Below are 19126 nucleotides of genomic sequence, written 5' to 3' on the forward strand. Positions count from 1 at the left end.
TATTACTTTATGTACAAACAGTGAATTTCTTGAATTTGAATTTCTTTGGTTCCATAAATGAAACCTAAAATCTTTGATTGCTTGCTATTAAAAATAAATTCAAACAATGCTACTTTTTATGGCTTAAAATACATTTATTCTACTTTTGCTTTTCTTTCAGTAACTGTGGCTGTCATTTGGTATGAAGAGATTGCGCTGAACTTCCTTTTATAACTGAGAGTCAATCAACCAGGTACTGCTTATGAGGGGCACTGAAGGCTATTTTCCCTAATGATTACAAAATGTTTTTGTTCACATATTTGTACATGCAATTACAATCCATAATATGGAAACCACAGCCAGTCCATTTTCATTTATATGGGTCACTCCAGATTGTCAGTTCCAGTTCCAAGACCAATGAGAAGCAAATAGCTGTAAGGCAAACATGACTGATACATAACCAATGGTGGTTGTCTGTATATTATGCGTATGCATCTATCTTATTAATCTACCTTCCTACCCATCTATCATCACTGTAGGATGTGAGTGCCTGATCTCCTGCTAACGGATGAAGAAGTGCACATGCTGATCATCTGAGATCCCTTAGTTGCCTTCAATACCGTTGGTTTGTGAAATCCACCAGTTGTCCCTAGCAGGGGTAAGTAGAATTGCTTTTAAGTGTTCTTTCTGCTTGAGAAGCCCAAAAAGGTAGTACTGGGCAATTATTTGTCTGCCACAAAGTACCACATGGTTTTATCTGGTCACATTGCCTGTATGGATCATGATGCCTGTAGTATAGAATCCCAGTAATGTAGGACTGGAAGGCACCTCAAGAGGTTATCTAGTCCATCCCCCCGTGCGAGGCAGGATTATGTATACCTATTAAGTATGCTGTGGCACCTAGCTCTGTCTCTAATCACTTAACCCAGTTAGTGCAGATGAGTGACTTACCCTCAGTCTGAGACTGGGCCTTGGTTGAGGACTAATTGATTAAAACTCAGCACAGATAAATCTGAGGGGGCTGGTCGAAGGCTGTTTGATGGAAGCATTTCTTGACTCTGCAACTCATTCCCTCCCCCCACCCCTTGGTTCTAGGGTTGCTCATCCTTTGCGCCTATTGCAAGGCTCATCTCTTCTCTCAGCCTTTCAGGAGGAGATGGGTTGAGAGATAATGGTTAAATGTGGGAAGTTATTATCTGATGGGGTGACATGTTTAGAAAGAGTACTGCTTATGGTCAAGGTTGTGTTTTGTTTTGTTTATAACAAATACACACATAAGCGCGTGCACACTTGGATATTTACTCTTGTATATTTTAATATTTGTGCAACTATGTAGAGCCTGGACTGGTGCTCCTGAAATAGATCTAAAAACTGAAATAGAACTTTCAGCAATCTGAAATTTTTAAAATATGATCTGGAAAAGATGGTTTATAAATTCTCTTTTGTCGTAGCTGGAAGATGACAATGTCTGATCTCCAACAGATCTGGCCATTAGATGCCTTTCAAACATTACAGTCTGCTTTCCAGCGATGAGTCATCTTCACCCTGAGTAAATCGTGGAAATAACTAGGATATTAGAAAAGAAGAAATAGATAAAAAGAGTATCTGTTAGCAATACTTTTGTAGCAAGCAGATGCTAGAATGCTTTTTCACATGTTACATAATCTGTGTGGCTCACAACGATGTGTATGTAACATTTGGTACAAAGGGGAATAGCCATAAATACTAAGAACGTTTTTGCAATCTCAGGTGTTGTTCACATCGGAGGAAATCTATAGTTTTGTGTTTTAAGTTCTTAAATTTAGGGAGCTGCATGCTTATCTGGTTGGTTTTTATTTTCTTCTCATGTGTTTTATCACAACTTATTAATAGCAGGGAAAACCCTGTTGGTTAAAATCTTTTCCTCAGAGCTGTTTTATGCAATCAGTCAATATAAGTTATTACCACTGTGTTTGCATTATTGACTGTTTTCAGTGGCATTCAATTCATGGGGTAGCTTTTAACAACATGCTGACTGAACACAGAAAAGTAAGCAATGCCTAGCTTGCTAACTATAAAGAGTACAGTAATATAATGGGCCCATAGTGGCTCTCCCCAGTTCTGTCCATGGAAGGGGACCCTGTGCACACAGATCTCTCACTGCTGCATGGAAAAAGGAGCTTAGTTACCTCCATGGCATCATCTCCACATCATTATGGATCTGAGAGAGAACTCTGTGAAGGTGGGCTGGAAGATGAATGTCAGTTAGCGGCAAGACTGTGAAGGATGCACTTCATTTTTCTGCCCAGTCTCTTTTGGCCCCTTACAGGTTCCTCAGAAAAATGCCTCAGCATTAATTTCCACAGCAATTTCCAGCATCTCTTACAGTTTTATAAGGGGACTATCCTGTATGAAAAGCAGTTCCCTGACTCCTCCCCCACTTTTGTATAGGCATATGTGTATGGGCAGGAGGGTTGGCAGTAGCACCGTGGTGATCTGGGATGTACCATAAAGCTGTATTTCCCCTCTTTACCACTGACGGTGCAGCCTGACATGTGAATTACACTTGTCTGCTCTCCTTCACTCCAAATAAGGGGGAAACAACATGGACAAATGCAAAACTACCAGGAGCTGGCCCATGGGCTCTAATATTTTCACCATAAGCACACTAATGTTAATCAACAGCTGTAAAGTACATGTAGTTTTGGAAGGGTGCAAATGTTTTTAGTTAAGCCAGACTCCACTTTGCTGTACTAACAACCTCTGTTCTTCTAGCTGGAGTTACAGCCCTAGATATTCTTTCTCCTTTATCTAGCAGTCATTAAGAGGTTTTGTTTTTAGCGGAACACCATAAAGTTCCAATACACGGTGATCCCTTCCAGGTGGAATTATGCTTAGAAATATTCTAGTTTCAAATAGCAGATTCAGCATGTGGTCAGAAATCTTGTGTGTTTTACCGTAGCATGTAGAAGCCCCAGCTGTGGGCCAGGATCCCATTGTGCTAGGCACTGTACAAACACAGGACAAAAAGACAGCTTATGTGCACTCTGGGGTGTGTGTCACTCTGGTTAGCAGAACAATGGCATATCATAGCAATGGTTGGTTGTTAAGACTTCAGCTCCAAGTACAGCAAAGTGGATTTTCTTTGTTTTTTGAATAATTAGGAGTGACCCTGGTCCATACAGGAGCTAATGGAATGTTTCCCATTGACTTCAAAGGGGTTGAATTCACCCTAGGACAGGAGATCATAGATCAGCATCTATGTGTGCAAGTCACAAATTCAAATATTTGAGTGCGATTACACAATGTGTGTAGGCTAGCTAATAATCCCCAAATAGTCCCAGTTCTATTACATTTTGCCCTGGGTGTTTGGTAGGTTTAAAACAAATGTGCAGAACGATGAGCTGGCTCTAAAGACACTCGCTGTTCAGTGTGTGTTCATCCTCTGTCAAGCTACAGAGCTAGCACAATGTTTTCATGTAAATTTAAAAATGAAACACTTGTATTAAGCTTTTCAGTCATTTAGCACAATTTAAAATCATATTTATCTCATTTACATAGTTCTTGGCCCCCAAATTAGAGGAGACAGACACAAGGTTATTCTATATCCCACCTTCCCTGTGAAGTCCCAGCACTTACTTTGGTGCTGCTCATCTTGATTTGGTCTCCTCCTGTTTTCTTGGCCATCTTTGAGCTCCCTGGCTGTGTTCCTGCAGGGCTCCTCGAAGCAGTGTCTTCAAGACCCACTTCTCATCATTCTGTTCTCTACACTTTACTCCCTCTTCAGTTGTCCTACTCCTTTTCACCGAAATCCCCTTAATCTCATACAGTTGTGTTTCATCTTCTCCCTCAACACCCTCCCCCTTTCCTTCCCCACCAGTTCCCCCAATCTCATTCCTCTGTCAAGCAAACTTTTTCTTCCCCTGCTTCTGCCTTGCCCTCCAATCCTCCTAAACTCTGTCTTTCTTTCCCCGGTCCTAAGTCTCTTTTCCCTTCCAATCCTACAGTCTTTCCAATCTATTTATGTTTATATACAGGCACCCATCCCTCTGGTATCTTACCTCCTCCTCCTCAAATGCTTCTCCTCTCCCTCATTTCCCCAGTCTTTTACCTACCCTTCCGTATCCCAGATTCTCCTTCCCCCTCCATATTTTTATCTCCTCAAATCACCCTTCTCCCTTCCCCACATCCCTCACCTTTTTCTTTCTCCCCCCAAATCTCCTTTATTCCTCTCCCTTTGTTCTTTCTCCCTTCAAATATTTCTCTTCTCCCCCTGCTAACAATGTCCCTTGTGATGGGGTATACAAACACCACACTAGACCTTGGCGTTAATGAGCTAATGTGGGCTTAGGTGGCTCTGCCCTGTCACACCTTGGAGAAATGTCAGGATTGGAGAGAGAGAGCCCCAGCTCAGTTGATGGGTGACCAGAAGGGACAGTAGCACTTTGCTCCTGGAAAGGCCTGACTGAAGCTGACCTATGGCCCCTGTCTGAGAACAGGGAGGGTCAAATGCTGACTCACCATTCACCTCTATCACCTGTGAACTCAGTTTATTTATGTTAATTCTCCTTGTTTTTTGTTTGTTGACTACCCCAGAAAGGGAGAGACCTTAAAATCACCTGGCCGGAGAGCCAAGTCACAGGAAGAGGCAGACCTCTGTAAGCCTGGAGCGATTTTCAACAGGAGAGTGAGCTGCTATTCCACAGATGGCCACAAGATAAGCTAGTGGTGAGACAGCCGCTTTATAACAGGAAGGATGCCCATAGTCTTTGCCAATGTCTGAAGAGGAGGGGAGAGGACTGACTGACCTAGACGGTCAAACACCCTAGACCTAGGGATGTGGGTTGATAGGATGGTGGCAATATGGACCTAGAGGGTCTTCTGAAATGGATGACCAAAGCCCAGCAGCAGCAACTCCTGTGGCACGTGGTTGCCCAGCATCAACACATGGTCTTGGATTTCAGGGAACGACAGCAAAAACAGCAACAAAGGCTGGTCCATCAGGTAATGGCCCCAGTGCTGCCTCAGGGACTCCCTGGGGATTCCCCTCCAGGAGCTGTAGGCCTGGGCCTGGTGCCATGCCAGTGAAATTCACACAGATGGGCCCTGAAGGTGACCCAGAGGCTTTCCTGATAATGTTTGAGTAAGTGACTATGGCAATCCAGTGGCCACCTTACCAGTGGGCCTCCTTGTTGGCTCCTTATCTAATGGGGTCAGGCCCCACATGGTGGCCAAGAAATGCTAGCGGTGGTTAAAGTTGGACACTTGTTGAGGTGGCTGAGCTCATTGTGGTGGAGCATTTTGCCCATATAGTCCCAGCTGGGGGTAGGGAGTGGGCGTTCAAACACCAGCCTGAGAACCTAGCCAATTCTGTCTGGCTGATGGAAAAGAAACAGCCAGTTACTGTAACTGTGGGTCTTTGAGATGTGATGCAGAGTGTATTCCACTTTGGTGTGTGTGCACCCAGGGCACTGGAGCTGGAAAATTTTACCCGTAGAAGGGCAGCACTTGCAATCAAAGCTTGCAACTCTCTCGCTCTCCTTGCAGCTGTTATCACCATGTGAAATGCAGTTTTTTGCCATAGGAGAGGAAAGGGCCAGGATGTCAGAGACTTGAATGGAGATCCCATGAGAGCTGCTAAGACTGTGCTAAGGTCCCATAAGGGAACTGGTTCCCACACTGGCAGATGGAGACATAAGAAAATAAGACGAAGGATTCCTTTCAAGAATCTCGCCACCATACCACTGGAAAACATTGATCTTCCATGAATGGGTGGTTGAAAGGCTGAGATCGCCACTAGATGCATCCTCAATGAACTAAGCAGAAGGCTGGACAACTGAAGATGTATTGGATACTAGCCAGTGTTGGCTGAACTCTGTGGGCCGATGACCACGTTGAAAAAGGCTTCCACTTTGCCAAATAGGCCATCTTGGTAGAGTGTTTGCTACTACTGAGTAGAACCTGTTGAACAGCTGCCGAACATTGCTCTTCTTCCTAATTCAATCATAGAGCAGCCATGCTGTAAGATGCAGGGAGCTGCAGGATGTAAAGTGTGACCATGATTCTGTATGAACAAGTCATAATGGGGGAAGAGATATGGGGTCTGAATTGACAGCACAAGAAAGTTGGAAAACCAGCAGTGCATTGGCTATGCCAGGGTAATGAGAATGAGGTTGGCCCAATCTGCTTTCAGCGTGAGAGTGACCTGTGGAATGATAGAGGTCAGAGGAAAAGTGTACAGGAGAGTCGACTGTGAGCTGCGCTGGAAGGCGTTGGTCAGGGAGACCCCCTCAAGAGCAGAACAAATGGCATTTCCTGTTGTCTCTCATAGAGAACAGGTTGATTGTTGGGATGCCCCAGACGGCACTGATGACTCTCAGAGCACTGGGCTTCAGAGACCACTTGTGGTTCAAGTAAAAAATTATTGCTGAGATGGTCCATGAGATGATTCTGAGCCCCAGGCAAGTGATCAGCTTATGGAAGTGATACTCTCGTCAATGCAGAACTGCCATAACCTAATCACCTCTTGGTAGAGCACCCTTGTCTGTTCACATAATACATCGTAGTGGTATTGTTGGTAAGTACATGAACCCTTGATGCAATCTAGAAAAGTGAGACAGGCATTGTAGATGGACCCAAGCTCCAGGACACTGATATGCAGTGGAGCTGCCTGCTCTGACCACAGGCGCTAAACCTTCAGCAACCCCAGATGCACTCCCCAACCTATCAGGGAGGTTTCAGTGACAACAGTCCTGGTTAAGGACTGGGCAAAGGGAACGCCTTGACATACGTTCCCCTGAACTGTCCACCACTGCAAGGACCCTAAGATCAATGGATGAAGGTTGAAACTGCAGACTGAGACAAAGGCAGCAAATTGTCTGGAAATGGTCAGTAAGCAGAAAACATCTTGAATAAGTAGAGTCTATTAGGACCACAATGAACTCAATTTTTCTGGGTGAGGACCAGCATTGATTTTCTAGTGTTTAGGATGAGACCCAGAGTTGAGTAAGTGCAGTATAATGCGTACATGAGAAAGGACTTTTTCCCTGGACTTGCCTCTAAGTAGCCATTTGCCCAGAAATGGGAAGACATGGATTCTCCTGCTCCTGAAGTACCCCATCACCATGACCACACATTTGGTAAAAACCTGGGGGCAAAAGACAGACCGAAGGGAAGGACGGTGTACTGAAAATGGCAGTTTGCCACAATGAACAGGAGAAATCTTCTGTGCTTTGGGAGAACAGCCACGTGGAATTAAGCATCCTGAAGATCCAGAGCAGTCATTCCGAGACAACATGGCGAGGCTCGTTGATAGGTGATGATGTGGAACCTCATATATCTGATATATTTGTTGAGGTTGCAGAAGTTGAGAATAAGTATTACCCCTCCTTTGGATTTGGGGACCAGGAAGCACAGGGAATAGAAGCCTTGACCCCGGTATTCTGGAGGAACTTCCTCCATTGTTCCCAAGGCCAGTAAAGAGTAGATCTGTTTGAGAAGCAGTATCTTGTGAGAGGGGTCCCTGGGGAGGGACGGTGGGAGGAGGAGTGGAGAGGAATTGGCTAGCATAGCCCAACCTGATGGTGCTTAGGACCCAGCTGTCAGTTGTAATAGAGCGCCAAACAGTGCACGAGCAAGCCAACCTGTCCCTGGACAGAGGTGGGATAAAGGAAGTGATGACTGGGCTAATGCGCTGGACCAAGAAGTCAAAATGGACACTTGAGGGATGATGGGCATGATGACTGGCTGAACCCCAGACTCAACTGCCTCCTCAGGGATCTATGCCCCTTTCTGGGGTAATCCTGCTGTCTCAAGGGGGGAAAAGGCTGCCCAAAGGTGAATTGTGGACACTGTTTTGCTGCTGGTGGCCACCAAAGTGGTGCCTCTACATTGTTAGTGTATACACGCCCAAGGAACGTTGGGTGGCCCAAGAGTCCTTAAAGGAATGCAGGGTCTTGTCTGAAAACAACCCCCTGCTGTCAAAGGGGAAATCCTCTATGGCAGAGGTTCTCAAACTGTGGTCTGCAGATCACCAGTGGTCCGCGAGCTCCATTCAAGTGGTCCGCGGACAGTTCCCTCTAAGGTGCATGCCTGGGCGGCCACACACAAGAGAATGAAGGGCCACCCACCTAATTAGTGGAGCCCACCGGATGTGGTGGGGGGAATTTGGGATGTGCAGGGCTGCGGCGGCCAGAGAAAGCGGTGACTTTCCCCAGCTCCAGAGCTGCAGCTGCCGGGTAGAGGCCCCCCCCTCTTTCCCAGCCCCAGCTCGGGGGCTGCTGCGGCGAGAGAGAGACCCCCCCCCCTCCTTCCCAGTCCCAGCTCGGGGGCTGCTGCAGCAGGGGAGAGAGGGCACATCCATCGCATTAGAAATGTACGACTACTGGTATTAAAATAGGAGTTGTGTGCTTTTATTTGTAGAACAAAAAAAGTTTATTATTATTACATTTTTTTAATATATAGCACTTTTATCCAAAGCGTTTTACAATAGTTAGCTAATTTTACAAACAACATTTGGAAAGATCATTAAGTGGTCCACCGAGACCCTCAGCAATTTTCAAGTGGTCCGCAAAAAAAAAAAAGTTTGAGAACCCACTGCTCTATGGCCTGCAGCACATCTGGAGCAATGCCCAAATTCTGCAGCCAGGACGCCCTTCTCATGGTGGCTGCAAAGGCCATACTTTGGCAGAAGTGTCTGCAGCATCCAGCACAGACTGCAACAACATCTTGGCCACTAAACAGCCTTCGTTGACAAATGCCTGAAATTCCTCTCTGGAGGTTTCAGGCAGCTGGTCTGCAAACTTAGACATGGCTGTCCAATTTACAAAGTCATACTTAGACAACAATGCCTGCTGGTTTTCAATCCTCATTTGCAGGGATGACGAGGTATAAATCGTCCTGCCCATTAAATCCATTCTTTTGGAGTCCTTGCCCTAAGGAGTGGACTTAAACATGCCCTGCTGGGCCCTATCGTTCACTGTGGTTATGACTGGGGAGTTTGGGGCCAGATAGATGTAAAAATCCTCAAATCCCTGCATTGGGACAAAGTAGCATTTCTCTGTGTGCTTTGCAGTAGGCAATACCAAACCTGGCATGCTCCAGAGGGCCTTTGCAGGCTCTAGGAGTGCATCGCTGATAGGGAAGGCTACTCTTCCAGGAGCACATGGCTGAAGGATATCCACTAATGCATGGGTTTTCTCCTGCATTGATTCCGCCTGAATGCCCAGGGACGCAGCAATGCACCACAAAAGGTCCTGGTAGGCCTTGAAATCGTCTGGCTTTAGAGCAGAGGAAGAGCCAGGTACTGCTGCATCATCCTGGGACGAAGAAGAGGCTGTTAACTGTGCCAAGGCTCCCTTTCCTGGACTGGTGGAGCTGGAAGGGGCATGGGAATATTTCACTAAATACAACTAACACTAATGTAACAAACATAAAGGGTACTGTGACGGTGCTGCCCGTGGGAGCCAGCTGAGGTCACTCAATTAGGGTGAACTGCAAACAAAACGGGGCAGACAAACCCCAAAAGCTGGTGGATATTCCAATACTTACATTTACCAAGCCAGCACAAAACAACTTCTATATTACCATAGAGGTTCCTATGTCTAGAAGTCCAAGCAATGCAGTTCCTTTAAAGTGCCCAGTCTCAGGCCTCCATCTGGACACACATGTCAAACATATGATGATAATTACTGAAAATCTTATCTCATCATATAAAAGAAAAGGTTCTTCTAACCCCAAAGGGTCAGCCATACACCCAGGTCCAATTATAACTTAGATCTGACCCAAAATACAAGCTTATAGCCAATTCTTATTAACTAAAATTTATTAAAAAAGAAAAGAGAGAGTGTGTTGGTTAAAAGATCAATATACATACAGACTTGAATTCAGTTCTTGAGGTTCAGACACATAGCAGAGATGAGCTTGTAGTTGCCAAAAGTCCTTTCAAATATAGTCCATGGGTTATAGTTCAATGTCCATATTCAGGGTGACTACAGTCAGTGACTAGGGATCTCAATCCTTATGGCTTAAGGTTTCCCCCTCTTGAAACCCAAAGCAGATCTGAGATGAAGTAGGATTGTGACCCAAGGTTCTTATACATTTCCAGCAGCCTTTTGGCCTGAGAAAACAATAGGCTTAACTCTCCTTCTCCCAAACATCCTGGCAATTAGCACAGGGTAATTTATCCATTAAACAGTTCAGATACAGGTTATCACAACCTTCTCTTCCTAAATGTTAATATTTCTTTTTTGATCCTTGAATCAAAGCTATAGCAATAGACAAGACTTGAGTTAACTCAGTCTGAGAGTTAATTAACTTTTTCTGGCCCTGTCGCCTTCCAATGAAATATTATATTACACTTATAACGTCACATGTACTACTAACTATATGCAACTAGAAAAAACACTAAAATAGTGAGAGGTTGAGATTAAAACTACACGGAGCTTTGACTCCAGCCAAGGGCTGTAAGAAGGAACTGACGGGGGTCGGGATTACACTGCCTTATAGAAGCATAGACTCATAGAAGATTAGGGTTGGAAGAGACTTCAGGAGATCATCTAGTCCAACCCCCTGCTCAAAGCAGGACCAACCCCAACTAAATCATCCTAACCAGGGCTTTGTCAAGCTGGGCCTTAAAAACCTCTAAGGATGGAGATTCCACCATCTCCCTAGGTAACCCATTCCAGTGCTTCACCACTGGAATAGGTTACCACTGAAATAGGTTTTCCTAACATCCAACCTAGACCTCCCCTGCTGCAACTTGAGACCATTGCTCCTTGTTCTGTCAGCTGCCACCACTGAGAACAGTTTAGCTTCATCCTCTTTGGAACCCCCCTTCAGGTAGTGGAAGGCTGCTATCAAATCCCCCCTCACTCTTCTCTTCTGCAGACTAAATAAGCCCAGTTCCCTTAGCCTCTCCTCATAAATCATATGCCCAGTCCCCTAATCATTTTCGTTGCCCTCCACTGGACTGGTGGTCTTATGGCATGGCTTTTGGAAGTGCCAGCCTCTAAAAGGCCCAGCAGATTGCAAGGTCCTGGACTGGCTTCCAGTGGGAAACCCTGGTATCTTAGGTCCTAGCCTGGACAATGGTCCCTGCAGTCTCCTCCACAGGAAGGTAGGGGCTGGAAGCAGATGAGCCACATAAGGAAGGACTATCTCGAACATCAGGCTCGGGTTCAGGGCTTACTTGGACAGCTGTGTGGGCTTGTTTTTCATATGGGTGCGCAGGTCACCGGTATCACGAGTGCCCCTATATTGAATGTGCTTCTAGGTTTGGGACTATTTTTCTACAGTATATTCATGGAGATGTTAAACCCTATCCCAGTGCATGCATGCAATTGACTGTTGGGGAAATAAGAATTCCCTTGTAGTGGGGCTGGCCTCAACACTAACCTACTTCATTATCTTGGGGTGGGATGGGGCACATTTCTCAGAGGTGCTGAGGGGATTTCAGACAGGCCCAGAGGGGTTAAATGAGGTAATCCTGGGAGAAGGGAGTCTCAAAACCTTGGGACGTTGGACACACAGGTGTAGGTGAGGAGCTGGACCATGGAGAAGGATGGGGGTCTGGATGAGAGAAAGCTCTCCCAGAAGGGCCACCTAACAATGAAACTGTTTGCCCCCCCCACTTCTCCCCAAGAAGAGGGGGCATCCTAACTAGAGGGACCAACTTCATCAAGGATCAGAGGGAGGATGAAATCTTGAGCCTATGACTGGCTCCTTGTGGGAGTCCCAGAGTGAGCAGAGCAGTACTCCCGATTTGAGCTTCACATGGAGCGACTGGAGAAAGACCAACTAATGGGTCTGTTTGGTTGCAACTCCTTGTTCACTGGCCTCAGAGGTGCGAGAATATGTGACTGGCTCATGCTATCCCCTCTGTGGCCGACTCTCCTATGAGAAGACCCTGACCTGGATTCTGGACTGATTTTTCTTGGCCTGAGATTAATCAAAAGTTAAAGACTTCTGAAGCTCCTGTCCCAAATGCAAACTCATAGGACATAAAGGGGTGAAATAATTCCCTCTAGTCCAGTGGTGGGGAACCTGAGGCCCATCAGGGTAATCTGCTTTCCAAAGCTCCCATTGGCCGGGAACGGTGAATCGCGGCCACTGTGCAAATGTAAACAAATGGTCTGGTGGCCCACCAGTGGATTATCCTGATGGGCTGCAGATTACCCACCATCTAGTCCCACTTCCTGTAGTAGGCATCCCATTTGAAAGGACAGGGATGAACGTTGTTGGACCCTTTAATGTGTTTATACCCAGTTGCACTTTTTTTATAGTTGATTACACCACCTGATATCCTGAGGCATGGGGGAGGCAACCCCACTGTGTTCCCCCCCAGTGCAAAAACTATTGCACCAGAACTGCTAAAAGTCTCTGCTAGAGTCTGGGTACCTCAGGAGATCCTCATGGATCAAGGCACCAACTTTACATCTAGGCTGTTGAAGGAGGTGTGAGATTTGCTAAAAATGACAACTCTACGTACATCTGTCTGCCCTCCACAAATGGAGGGTCTAGTTCAATCATTCAACCAGATCCTGAAAAGGATATTGGAAAAAGATAAATGCTAAGGAACCTGATATCAGCTCATCTCTATCCTTTTATTTGCGTTTTGAGAGGTTCCCCAATCATCTAGTGGATTATTGCTTTTTGAACTTTTATACGGGAGACAACCCCAGGTATTCTTGACATGGTCTGTGAGAAGTGGGAGGAAAAAAATTGCTATGAGAGAGACAGTTGTATAGTATGTACCAAAGCGCTGTGAGGGGCTTAAAACCTTAGGGACCTTCACCAAAGGATACCTCTTCAGTGGCCAACAGGCCCAGGAGCAAGCCTATAACAAAGGAGCACATATGTGCATATTTAAGCCAGGTGATTGGGTGGTACTTCTATTCCCGAGTACAGAGTCCAAACTATTTGCTACATTGCAGAGGCCATACGAAGTAGTCCCCTAAATTGGGCCAGATAACTACAAGATCAGGCAGCCTTCTGAGAGGAAGTTGCTCAGATTTACCACATTAAACTGACACACTTGGAAGGAATGTGAGAGCTTATGTTTTACTCCTTATCTCCTTAAGCCAAAGCTGGGGCCCCAGGTATTCCCTTCCCTGGACCCAGATCATATACAGATCGGGGGAAACCTCCATCTGGAGCAGAGGGCCCAAGTGAGAATCCTAGTGAAAGCCCTCCCAACAGTATTTTTCTTCCAGTCCAGATGGACACCTCTCATGAAACACCAGATCCAAAGAGCTGGGGCAACTTGTTGGGGAAAACCCCTGGCTGCTCCCACCAAAAATGTGGGATGCTGTGAAGCAAAAGAATCCAGGTCATGTTGGAATGAGGGGTCACTGAAGAATCCACAGTGGCTGGCAAAGTCCAATTATATTTGTCCCAAAACTGGATGGCATTATCCAGTTTTGCATAGCATTGATTTTTCTAAAAGATAGCTCCAAATTAAGTGCTTACCCATGTCCCAAGTGGATGAATTATTAGACTCTGTGGGTGAGGCCCAGTACATCACAGTGTTAGCTCTAACCCAAGGATACTGGCAGATCCCACTCACACTGGAATCACCAGAGAAAACAGCCTTTGCCTGTCTTTTGGCCTGTATCATTTTAGGACTATGCCTTTGGTCTTTGTGGTAACCCAGCAATGAGATCTAGTCTTCAACCACATGGCTCATATATAGCAGCAGATTTAGATGTAGGCATCTATAGCCGAAGTTGGGAGGAACACCTAGCAGAAGTCGTTGCCATAGTTTGGTCCCTATGAGACTGGGCTAGCTGCAAACCCAACAAAGTGTAAGGCTTAAAGAGAAGAGACCACCTACCTGGGATATCCTTTGGGGAAAGGCCAGGTCTGGTCCCTCGTGGACCAAGTCCATGCCCTCAAAATATGACCTACCCCAACCAAGAAGAAACAGGTCAAAAGGTTTCTGGGGCTTGTGGTTTAATGCTGTGGATTTTTGCCAGTGTTTTTGAGGATCGTGCCCTTCCCCCGCAAGGACCTAGTTAAGGCCAATAGCCCCAAGAAAGTTCACTTGTCCGATGCCTGCAAAAAGGCCTTTCAGACATTGAAAGACCCCCATATGCAAAGAACCTGTCCTGTTCACTCCTGACTTCTCAAAAGAAGTCATTTTGCAAACCAAGGCCTCAGAAATGGGACCAGGGCAGTGCCATCTAGCACTCTTCCTGAGCTGCGAATGGTTCCTGGGTGGGGGTGCCTAGGAAGGGTTGGCTGTGAAATGGACTGTGGACTCTCTCTCTCTCTCTGATATCACCTTTTGGGGAAATCTGTTCAACCTCGTCACTGATCATGCCCCCTTGTGGTTAAACAACATGGAAAAAACTAACCCCCAGCTTATGCGCTGGTATCTGTCTCTCTAGCTGTATGTCTCCCAAATTCAACATATGGTGATTTTTTTCCCCCTGTTACCCCTAGGAAGTGGGGTGTGTGTGTGGGAAGAGTCTGCTGGCCCTGGTTCTCTGGCTGCCACCTCAATGGGGAGGGTGTGTGATGGGGTATACAGGCCCCCCCCACTAGACAACATGGGATTAATGATCTAATGTGGGCTCAGATGGCTCCACCCCATGGTACCTCTGAGAAATGTCAGGATTGGAGGGATGAACATAAGAGGGAGAGCCTCAGCTCAGTTGATGGCAGCCTATGGAAAAGAATAGACCTTCAGTGATCATCTCCTGAAGAGGGGCTGGCTTAAGATAGGAGCTCCCCAGCTGACCGGTTCCCAATAGTTCCTCCCTGAGGAAAGGGAGGGCCAGCTCTTGATGCATTTTGAATCATTCTTCAGTTTCATGTGAACTCAGTTTATTTGCATTAATTCCCCTTGTTTTTTGTTCAAGGCCGACTCTGGAAGGGGACAGACTTTAAAGTGACTTGCTGGAGAGCCAAGTCACAGGAAGAAACAGACTCACAGGCACAGAGCCACCGTTGGGAGAAGAGCTGCTACTTCATGCACTGCCATAAGAAGGAGCTAGCGGTGAGCCAACTGCTTTGCACCCTTCAGATGTATAACCACTTATTTGCATAGACAAATGGGGGCATGTGGAGGAGGCCTGTGGAAATCGTGTTGGGAATTTGTCCCTTAAGTACAATACCAAAGCACTGAAACCATCTACTGTAAATGTAAATCAAAGCAATTGCATTGCTTTTTACAGAACTTAAATTGCTTGTAGCACTGGAGTCTAGCCCCCGTGAAATGGTATTGCTACTCATCTCATGTTGCTGTTCCTACAGCAGTAGACCCTGCACTGTCAAGGCTTCACAAACACTGGTCTAAGCAGAATCACTTACTGTGGTCACAAGTAAAATGGAAGGCACTGACTGACCACTATTTATGCAGACTGTTGTGTGGTACACAATTTCTCAGCTAAATGGGACTATATAAGCATCTTTTCCTAGTGGATAGAGGTCTGGATTGGGACTCTGTCATTGGCGTGACATTGGAAAAGTCACTTCACCATCCTGTGTCTTAGAATCTATAAAATGGGGATAATGATCCTGATCTCCCTTTGTAAAGTGCTCTGAGAGCCCTGGATAAAATGTTCTATAAGAGCTAGGTATAGTAAATAGAATACCAGATACTTTCAGAGGTATTCTAATCCTATGGAAAATGCCCCCAAATATACCATAGTAGCAAATTTAAATAAAGATAATAACACTGGGCCCCAACTACAGAGCACAGTGGTGTAATTATCCCAGGATTATTGCAAACAAATTTTATTACTGAATTTAATAAAAATAGTTTGCAGTGCATGGTCTCAAGACTCCAGATCCTCTGAGGGGTTTGCTCTGTGTATGTTTTGAATCAGAATCTAAATCGAGCCCTAAGTCAAAACTTTGCACTAGGACCCTATTGCTGCTATGGCTAAAACTAACCCTCCTCCCTGCACCCAGAGCCAAACACCTGCAAACTTCGGAGTGTTTGAAATTCAGGATGAAATTGTTCAACAGATGCTTGAAGTTAGGATTCTGATTTTCAAAATTGCTTCAGTGGGACCTATTACATGTTCAGTGTGGAAATCAGGCTACTTAGGGGGCCTGAGTGAGGCACCTAGTTTTGAAAATCTTGTTCCCAATCTGACTTTCATGGCTTAGGCCCCTGTCTAATTTATCTGCGTGTGAGGGATATGAAGAGGTTGATAAAGGAAATATCAGTGAAAGTGAGTTATAGTCATGCATTTTTAAATACCCTTTATATGGTCTTTTTCAGTGAAACTAATACACCTTGCACATTAGAAAAGGGGCCATATCTTCTCCTGAATTCACTGACTTGTATCAGAGGAGACCAGGTCATGGAAATACCATGCAGTGTATTTTGTAAATCTGGAATTCAGTTCTCTAATTATCTTCTGCATAAAAAGATCACCATCCCTCCTCCCCCCGCTTTGATTTAAATTACAACAAAGCCGAGGCCAGTCTCCTAGAGGCAGCTTGAAAACAGTAAATTGCTTCTCCTCTATTTGTTGTGCCTCTTTCATTTATATTAATAAACTCACAAGCTACAAGTGTAAAATGTAAACATTTGTATATGGTTCTCCACCTTTCCCAGTGTAGTCTGCTAAATCGGGTGCAAGGGATTGTGGAAGGATGGGGTTGTGGAAGCCCACTCTAATGAGCAAGAATGAATTTGCAGCATAGGGTATTTTTCCCCCAGGAGCTCATGTGTTCATTTCTCAAGTCCAAAAATAATAATCACACCACATAGACCAACGTAAATCGAGAACCCCCAGAGGACTCTTTAGTCTTCCTTGTTGGAGTCAGCTGCAGCAATCTCTGTCCATTCTTCTTCATGATCTTATCAAGGACATTTGTAGTGGATCTCACAATTCAAATTATATCAGATTTTTCATAAAGGTGATAGGGTTTCACTGGGAATAGTTATTTGCCTTTTGCAGCCTCTGTACACAGAGATTTCAGTCATGTATACTATCACGAAGGAAAGGCTACCGTAGCTATTCAAATCACTAATCTTATATGGGAGACTAAGTATAGGTTTGAAAATTAGGATACAGTCATACAGAGCAACAGCCTTAGAGTGTGAAAATGAGCCAAACGGGAGTGGGCCAGTGACACAAACACAAGCATTTCTAGTGCACTAACTGAAGTTCAATCTTGTCATGTCATCAGTGAATTTGGCCCAGCGTGGCTAAGTAGCATGCCTGATATGAGATGAAATTGACTTCTTGGTGAATGACGGGGTGTGTGTGTGGAGAAGAGAACTATTGGGCTCTCAGCTCAATTTGAGAGAGTAGTCGTAAGGAAAGAGAAATGTACAAGCATGGAGCAAGCTTTCATAGAAGATTTTCCTCTTTAGGAAACACTGCAACACCTTCCTCTTCAAAAAGCCCTTTCCACTATCAGAATAACACAACAGTAATAGCACCCAGCCCTCCCCACATTAGCCTGAAACACATTAACCTCAACAAAAAGTAAATCAATGACATTTAAAGGGTCAGAACCAAAAAACCTTTCCACATAGAGCTTTTACCCCAAGAAGGGAGAAGTGGCAGAGACTCCATGAACTCGCCTAGGGACTAGGTTGTTGATTTTACATTGAAGCTTAGGTACTATGGGCAGCAGTATAAAGCCCTTAAAGCAGTAAAGTTTTTATTCCTCCCCCAATCCCATCTGTTCCTTGGGCTGTCCTCATTAAAAGCCTAGTATTATGGAGAATAGACATGCTTTCCATTCACTTCCTCGAGAGTAACCCATAAAGTGCTAATATGTCTTTATTGTTTGCAGATGCCACTTGCTAGTTTTCTGCACAGAAAAGCACCAGGATATATGCATTGCAGAATTTGAGAGAGATGCTGCAGATGTCTCAACTACAGTATGTTAGCACACCAATTCCTTATTCTGTTTAACGCTTTCTGTTCTTCAACCTCTTCACTGTTTCTGTGAATATTAAGCCAGAGGATTTGAAAATATTATTTCTTAAAGGCTTGGTTAATCTTCTTCCATTTGCTCCTTGTTTAGTGGCTGACCTTTGATAGGAGGACAACGTACTGTGCCATCTTCTCTGACTTAATGAGCTACTGAAGAACCATTTTTATAACCTTTATAACCATATTATTAATATATGGTAACTAAGAATGTTAATATGACTCTACAGCATAGTGAATACCTGCAGGCTTGTTACTCTTATCAGAAAAATTTATTGTACAGCCTGACTACTTTACTATAGGTCTTAGCTACTGTGTAGTATGATTACATACATGTCAATGTTTGTGTAAATCAATATTTCTAGGCTTGTTTACGGAAACGGCTCAAGCGATGTATTTGAGAGTATGGTTTTGATAGTGTAAGCCCACAGGGCCAGTGTGTTCACACTGAATCCACTCTTCCTTTCGATGTCCCACCACTAGAGTGTGTCTCTTTAGTTTCTTTTTATCTGATGGGAAGATAGACAAAGGAGCAGAGAATGAATAAAGAACTGTATGTGCTAGGAAGACATGATAACTGAGACTTTGACAGTCTTTGGTGCCTCAAAACTGTCCATTTTATAGTATCTCTGTATTGTGGACATTGAATATACTGTGTAATCAGATAAATTCATACAACGTAATTACACAAATAAGAAAATGCGCATAGCTGGAAAAGATGTCACTGTAACAATGTCATTCTGTTCCCATAGTTGTAGAAAAAGTTCCTGTTCATCCCCAGATTCAAAGCATGTCTTGAATTTTGAGAATTAGAAGCGTTGTTAGGCAGGGAAAGATACTGTCGTTTAAATGTGATCAAGGAAACACTTTCTCCTCAGTTTCTGCCTAAATCCTTTACTTGTTACTGGGGGGATTTACATATGAATTATTACATCTTCACATTCAAAGTACTGTAGAAATACTTCATGTCACTTTAATCTCAATTGTGAAGATATGAAGAGTATCGCGTGGATCAAAAAGTGGCAGGAGAATAAGAGGTGGTTTAGAGATCTATCAGTTTCAAAAATATTTGACAATATATATCTCTGTTCATTATACTCAGGAACTTATTTTGTCATTGTTAAACTTTTCAGAGAAGGGCTTATTGTGTAGACAAGAGACATTCTTGCAGCTTGATAAAGGCAGAGTTAATTCAAAACAGACAGGAGCAACTGCTCCTAAAATATATATTTCTATTAAAGGGAAGCTCCTGAAAACTCAGCTGA

The 19126-nt window shown here is 44.6% G+C and overlaps 1 long non-coding RNA gene across 1 annotated transcript; it reads left to right on the plus strand.

Annotated features, from left to right (window-relative positions):
- The first annotated feature begins 518 nt into the window (after nucleotides 1–518).
- On the plus strand, nucleotides 519–18223 carry LOC117871657. Its single transcript, XR_004644318.1, has 3 exons — nucleotides 519–637; nucleotides 14820–14956; nucleotides 17722–18223. It is a non-coding gene; the product is annotated as an uncharacterized LOC117871657 (long non-coding RNA).
- The last annotated feature ends 903 nt before the right edge of the window (nucleotides 18224–19126 follow it).

Source organism: Trachemys scripta, chromosome 2 (genome assembly GCF_013100865.1).
Source record: "Trachemys scripta elegans isolate TJP31775 chromosome 2, CAS_Tse_1.0, whole genome shotgun sequence".
Taxonomy (NCBI): Eukaryota; Metazoa; Chordata; order Testudines; family Emydidae; genus Trachemys; species Trachemys scripta.